The sequence below is a fragment of the Sycon ciliatum genome, chromosome 10 (assembly GCF_964019385.1).
Source record: "Sycon ciliatum chromosome 10, ocSycCili1.1, whole genome shotgun sequence".
Classification (NCBI taxonomy): Eukaryota; Metazoa; Porifera; class Calcarea; order Leucosolenida; family Sycettidae; genus Sycon; species Sycon ciliatum.
The window spans coordinates 29,563,865-29,571,194 of record NC_088652.1 but is presented as its reverse complement, the minus strand read 5'-3'; positions in this window follow the sequence as shown (position 1 = coordinate 29,571,194).

The window sequence follows — 7,330 nt, the reverse complement described above, 5'->3', positions numbered from 1 at the left end:
GCAGCTACACAGAGGTACAATCTATTGTCCTCGGTCTCCCATAATTATAATAAACTTTCTGCAGTTCTTTTACTAGCGGCTCTAATTTGGCTGACTGTAGCATCACTCTGCATGATCTGTGAACACAATATCTCTAGAAACCTTGTACTGTAGAACGGGTAATTTTAGCGATGTAAAAACCCTAGCGAATCTAGCGATTGACTCGTTTTCGCTAAAAATTCAAGTCGCTAATCCGTTGAGACATTACAAGATTCTACTGGAAATTTAGCAGATTTTACTGGAAAAGCAGTGAAATTGGCAGAACAATGCACACCTTATGCCTGGCAAATCCTTTTTAGATTCTGCTCCATTCCCTTATCCACATACAAAGCATGCACTGTACATACCTGAGAATTGCTAAATTCTGCCTGCACTATCCGCTATGTACTGGTTTAGTATTGCATGTAGTACTTGTGCAGTAGAGGTAGCGGGGAACGAGTGGTGTTTGTTTTATTTCAGGGGAACACTCGTATAATTATATAGTTAGTTATACATAGAGACGGTGGTACTGTAAGTTCTATCTTACACATCAATTGCGAGTTGTATCTATTTCTTAGAGTGCTATTTTATTACCAAATTTGTGTTGTCTCTTTGCTATGGTTCTTATTTTCAACGGCCTCACGCAAATAACTTTGTGAATAGGCAAGTTCTCAACTAATGTATTGGATATGTGACTAGGTGTCTTGTCTTAAGCATTTCTATACTGCTGCTCCTCCGTGTTCCAGTTTTGTGACACGAGAATGGCACGAGAATTAGTGTACCACTGAGTGTACCGCTATACACGTGGTCGACACGTTGTTGACACGTTGTTGATACTTTGTTGACACGTGACCCTGTCAGCGGTCTGCTTTGTGCCAATACCACTCGGTAAAGGCTGATGTTGCGTACGAGAAAGCAATCGCACGACAGTGGCGCGACTACTTTCCCGTACGGGAAATAGTTGAGAACTGCAGAATTCTAGAAGTCGACCTGACGGGAAGGAGAACTGCAGAAGTCGACGAAGACGAACGAGGAGGCCCCTTTCGGTACCCCGTACCGCAAAGTGCCATTGGTGAATGTCTTCTGCAAGTGGAACAGCCCCGTAAACGCTGTCGCGTCAGCGGACTGAATGCGCAGGACGAAAAGAATGCTGCAAAGACGTCCGCTCTAGGCCTTTGGACACATTGCGGGAACTCCTTCCGGTACCCCCATACCGCAAAGTGCCATTGATGATCGATGAATGTCTTCTGCAAGTGGAACGGCCCCGTAAACGCTGTCGCGTCGGCGGGCTGAATGCGCAGAACGAAAAATATTGCTACAATTAAAAGACGTCCGCTCTAGGCCTTTGGAGACATGGTGCGAACTCCTTCCGGTACCCCCGTACCACAAAGTGCCATTGATGAATGTCTTTTGCAACTGGAACGGCCCCGTAAACGTAGACTGAATGCGGAGGACGAGAAATATTGCTGCCAAGATGTCCGCTCTAGGCCTTTGGAGGCATCGTGCAAACTCCTTCCGGTACCCCCGTCCCGAAAAGTGCCATTGAGAATAGACTGACCTGACGCCGTGACGGGAAGGAGAACTGCAGAAGTGGACGAAGACGAACGAGGAGGAATCAGGACGAGCGAGCAATGGCAGGACTGTAAGTAATAGCTCAATTAGAAATGAGAACTTGACATTCATGGCACTCGCTACTTGCCACTTGCCACTGCATATTTCTTGTCCACTCACAATGTCTCTCCTCTGTCCCCATATTGCCTTTTTCAAATTTGAGTGCGGATGCAGATTTTCTCGTTCTGCGGTTTTCTTAGCTCATGTCCCAAGTATGTCTAGCAGTACCTCCAGGAGTTGCTGCATCAACCTTAGTAAGGATTTTGCGTCAGAGGACCATGCCTTCTTCGCCAAGCTGCTTCTCGGAGCAGGGGTTCGGAGCACGGACATCCGAGTTATTGATATTCAGGGCAGGAGAGGTACGTGCAAAGTAACTCTTGCCTCGACAGCTGCCCGTGACACGTTGCTCTCCCGCGGACTGTCGGCCCAAGGGAAGACCTTGGAATTGTTGCCAGGGGATGGCACTGCTGAAACGGTGCATGTGTTTGGAGTTCCGGAGGACATGGCGCTGTCGGCCATTGCGTCTTCACTGAGTCGTTTTGGGACACTCTTGGGGCCCGCGAAAAACGAGAAAAAGACGGTTGAGGGCTGCACCTTCAGTACAGGTATCGTATACTACACCATGGTACCCACAATCGCTGTCCCCAGCTCCATCACCGTAGGCCGGTACAAACTGCGAGTTTGGCACAAAGGGCAGACCCCCACGTGCTGGAAATGTAGCACCCCCGGCCACGTGGCGAGGGATTGCAGGGCGATCTCGCAGCAGGGCACCAAGCCCAGTCCGGGAGCTGCAACGTCAACAAGCGAGCTTGGACCACCCCAAGAACCGCTTGGGCAGGGGCAGGAAAACCAAGAAGTGGCAGCGCTACCAACACCAGCAAAACAGCAACAAGAAGGCAGTGTGAACAAGGAGGCACAGGATCATGTCCCTGATGCACCACAACCTTGGACGTACGCCAATGCGTTGGGAGTTCACACTCCCTGCACGAGTGCTCGAACCGAGGCGACTGCCCCCACATCTTCATCCACACCCGCGTTCCCGATGAGTAGAGGCAAAGCTGGTCACCCATCACCCGATGACCAAGGCTTCAAGCTGGCTCGTGGGAAACACACGTTCCCAGCGCGTGTTATTACTCCGGCTACAAAGCAAGGAGTCCAGGTGACTGAGAGTGAGGAGAGCAAAGCCATTCGTCAACTCGTCACAAGGCTTCGGATGAGTATGCCACAGCGAAAGCTCGGGAGCAGGCGAAGGGACAGCTTGTAAGTTGTTAGAGGTTGCGCGCCTTGCATTGTTTGTCTCATTGGCTTATTCCGCATTTGTCTGTATCTATCTGCATCAACATTTTAGCCCCTACTATGACTCTCCCTCTCAATCCTCATGCACCACCTTTTATACCCCATGCATCTACGCCGACTCAGTCTGGCATCAAAATAGCCACGCTCAATGCATGTAGTTTAAGATACAAACTGCCAGAGATTGCCAGCCTCATCCGCACGCGTCAGTACGACATCTTGGGTCTATCAGAGACATGGCTAGATCCCGAGATTACAGACGGAGAGCTCAGTATTGACGGGTACAATCTGATTCGAAAAGACCGCACTCAACGCTTGGGTGGCGGAGTCTGCTTCTACTACCGTCAAGATCTCCCAGTTCGATCCCGCCCAGATCTGCATTCTGAATCTACAGAAACAGTCTGGGTAGAAATAAACGGAAAACCAGGTCGACACCTGGTTGGTTGCGTGTACCGGCCACCGGGGGAGCCAGTGTCTTACTGGGCAGATTTGGAAGCAGATATTGTACGAGCAGCTGTGCAGTTTATGCGTTGAGCATACGCCAGCCCGTTGTGAGTATGCAGCAAACACACTGCGACTGTAGTGTGCTGCCCCGGGCTGAAACGCAGGGCTGCAAGCCATACTCAGGTTATAAAGCTAAAAACTTTTTTTCTCACACAATGTATTCTTCTATTGATAACCTTTCGCGCTGTGGCGCATGTTTGGTGTGTTGTATCACCTCGTTTCTTTTTCCTGTTTTTCACATTTTTAGCTGTCCATATCAAAGTATTTTGCAAGCAGTTCCCCTTCCATTTTAATGTAAATCATGCATGTCGACAAATAAACAGTGCTCACTGCACGTCCTTCTTGTTGCTGTCCAAAAAGCTTCATAGATTTTCAAGACTATCTCGGGAATCCTCTTTATAACTTCCCTCAAAAGGTAAAAGTACATATTTGTAGCATGAACGCAGTGTCGACACCATAATAATACAACTCTGGCCCGGGCTGGTCTGTTTAGATGTGCTTTTTCTGGCCCGCCTAGCCGGGATCCCGGATGGCTCGGGGCGGGATCCCGCCTAGCCGGGATCCCGGGTGGCTCGGGGCGGGATCCCGCCTCGCCGGTCCAGCCCGCTTGCCATGTAAACGCACCACAGGTTTTGTGTGCATTTGTGTACAACCCCGAGATCCCGTTGCAGGCGGGCTGGCCCACCTGTCGACCAGCCCGGGCTGGAGCTGCACATAATTATAATCACCACCTGTAAGGGGGTGATTACATGTGCAGCTCCAGCCCGGGCTGGTCGACAGGCCCGCCTGCAACGGGATCTCAGGGTTGGACACAAATTCGCACAAAACCTGAGGTGCGTTTGCATGGCAAGCGGGGTGGCCCGGCGAGGCGGGATCCTGCCTCGAGGCACCCGGGATCCCGGCAAGGCGGGCCAGAAAAAGCACATTTAAACAGACCAACCCGTGCCAGAGTTGTATTAATATTATTATTTTTAGAGATCCTACTCTGGTTCTGCCCGTACTAGTAGTAGTAGAATCCTAAAGGACGTTTTGGCTCTTCGTTGAGCTCATTTAGTTATTACACATAGACACTCAGTGTCTTTCCACTCGGAAATAATTCTCCTCATACTTCAGTAAGAATCATTATCATTAGTATCAGAGATACTCGAACTCGTGACTGTCCTCCAAGTAGTAATGATGAGGAAGCGTCTACATCACGACGGCTGGGGTAGATATTCCCACCAGCCGTACGCGACCCAGAAAATGCTAGTGTCAGGATAAGGACATCGTGGAGGCGAATAGAGACATACCGTAGAAGTCTCCGGTAAACGAAAGCAATACGACGGGAAAAGAAGAAGACTGTATAACCATAAACGGGACAAGTCATGGCAGTAAGTATAGAACTAGACTGAAACGAATGGGAACACAGGCTGAGGGTGGACTTGACATAGAACGTACATGTAACAATACATCGTAATGTTGTCCGACGGTAACACACAGTAGCAATAAATACAAGAGATGCATGCAGCCGTCAAATCAAGAGTCAATGTCCAGAGTGAAGACTCATGCAATATCTAACACTCCCTCCGTTGAGGTACAATATCTAACAATTATGGTGTCGACACTGCGTTCATACTACAAAATAGGTACTTTTACCTCTTGAGGGAAGTTATAAAAAGGATTCCCGATATTGTCTTGAAAATCTATGAAGCCTTTTGTCTACCAACAAGAGGGACGTGCCGTGAGCACTGTTGAATTTTACAATGGAAAGGGAACTGCTTGCAACATACTTTGATATGGACAACTAAAAATGTGAAAAAAAGAAAAAAAATCGAGGTGATACAACACACCAAGCATGTGCGGGCTGGCGTGTGCTCAGCGCATATAAACTCAGTGCGGGCTGGCGTGTGCTCAGCGCATATAAACTCAGTGCGGGCTGGCGTGTGCTCAGCGCATATAAACTCAGTGCGGGCTGGCGTGTGCTCAGCGCATATAAACTCACTGCTGGCTGGCGTGTGCTCAGCGCATATAAACTCACTGCGGGCTGGCGTGTGCTCAGCGCATGTAAGCTCACTGCGGGCTGGCGTGTGCTCAGCGCATATAAACTCACTGTGGGCTGGCGTGTGCTCAGCGCATATAAACTCACTGCGGGCTGGCGTGTGCTCAGCGCATATAAACTCACTGCGGGCTGGCGTGTGCTCAGCGCATATAAACTCACTGTGGGCTGGCGTGTGCTCAGCGCATATAAACTCACTGCGGGCTGGCGTGTGCTCAGCGCATACAAACTCGGTGCGGGCTGGCATGTGCTCAGCGCCAATAAACTCAGTACGGGCTGGCGTGTGCTCAGCGCATATAAACTCACTGCGGGCTGGCGTGTGCTCAGCGCATATAAACTCACTGCGGGCTGGCGTGTGCTCAGCGCATATAAACTCACTGCGGGCTAGCGTGAGCTCAGCGCATATAAACTCACTGCGGGCTGGCGTGTGGTCAGCGCATATAAACTCACTGCGGGCTGGCGTGTGCTCAGCGCTTATAAACTCAGTGCGGGCTGGCGTGTGCTCAGCGCATATAAACTCACTGCGGGCTGACGTGTGCTCAGCGCATATAAACTCAGTGCGGGCTGGCGTGTGCTCAGCGCATATAAACTCACTGCGGGCTGGCGTGTGCTCAGCGCATATAAACTCAGTGCGGGCTGGCGTGTGCTCAGCGCATATATACTCACTGCGGGCTGGCGTGTGCTCAGCGCATATAAATTCACTGCGGGCTGGCGTGTGCTCAGCGCATATAAACTCTCTGCGGGTTGGCGTGTGCTCAGCGCATATAAACTCACTGCGGGCTGGCGTGTGCTCAGCGCATATAAACTCACTGCGGGCTGGCGTGTGCTCAGTGCATTTAAACTCACTGCGGGCTGGCGTGTGCTCAGCGCAGATAAACTCAGTGCGGGCTGGCGTGTGCTCAGCGCACATAAACTCACTGCGGGCCGTGACGCGTGCTCAGCGCATATAAACTCACTGCGGGCTGGCGTGTGCTCAGCGCATATAAACTCAGTGCGGGCTGGCGCATGCTCAGCGCATATAAACTCACTGCGGGCTGGCGTGTGCTCAGCGCATATAAACTCACTGCGGGCTGACGTGTGCTCAGCGCATATAAACTCAGTGCGGGCTGGCGTGTGCTCAGCGCATATAAACTCACTGCGGGCTGGCGTGTGCTCAGCGAATATAAACTCACTGCGGGCTGGCGTGTGCTCAGCGCATATATACTCACTGCGGGCTGGCGTGTGCTCAGCGCATATAAATTCACTGCGGGCTGGCGTGTGCTCAGCGCATATAAACTCACTGCGGGCTGGCGTGTGCGAAGCGCATATAAACTCACTGCGGGTTGGCGTGTGCTCAGCGCATATAAACTCACTGCGGGCTGGCGTGTGCTCAGCGCATATAAACTCACTGCGGGCTGGCGTGTGCTCAGCGCATTTAAACTCACTGCGGGCTGGCGTGTGCTCAGCGCATATAAACTCAGTGCGGGCTGGCGTGTGCTCAGCGCACATAAACTCACTGCGGGCCGTGACGCGTGCTCAGCGCATATAAACTCACTGCGGGCTGGCGTGTTCTCAGCGCATATAAACTCACTGCGGGCTGGCGCATGCTCAGCGCATATAAACTCACTGCGTGCTGGCGTGTGCTCAGAGCATATAAACTCACTGCGGGCTGGTGTGTGCTCATCGCATATAAACTCACTGCGACCTGGTGTATGCCCAGCGCATATAAACTCACTGCGGGCTGGCGTGTGCTCAGAGAATATAAACTCACTGCGGGCTGGCGTGTGCTCAGCGCATATGAACTCACTGCGGGCTGGCGTGTGCTCAGCGCATATAAACGCACTGCGGGCTGGCGTGTGCTCAGCGCTTATAAACTCAGTGCGGGCTGGC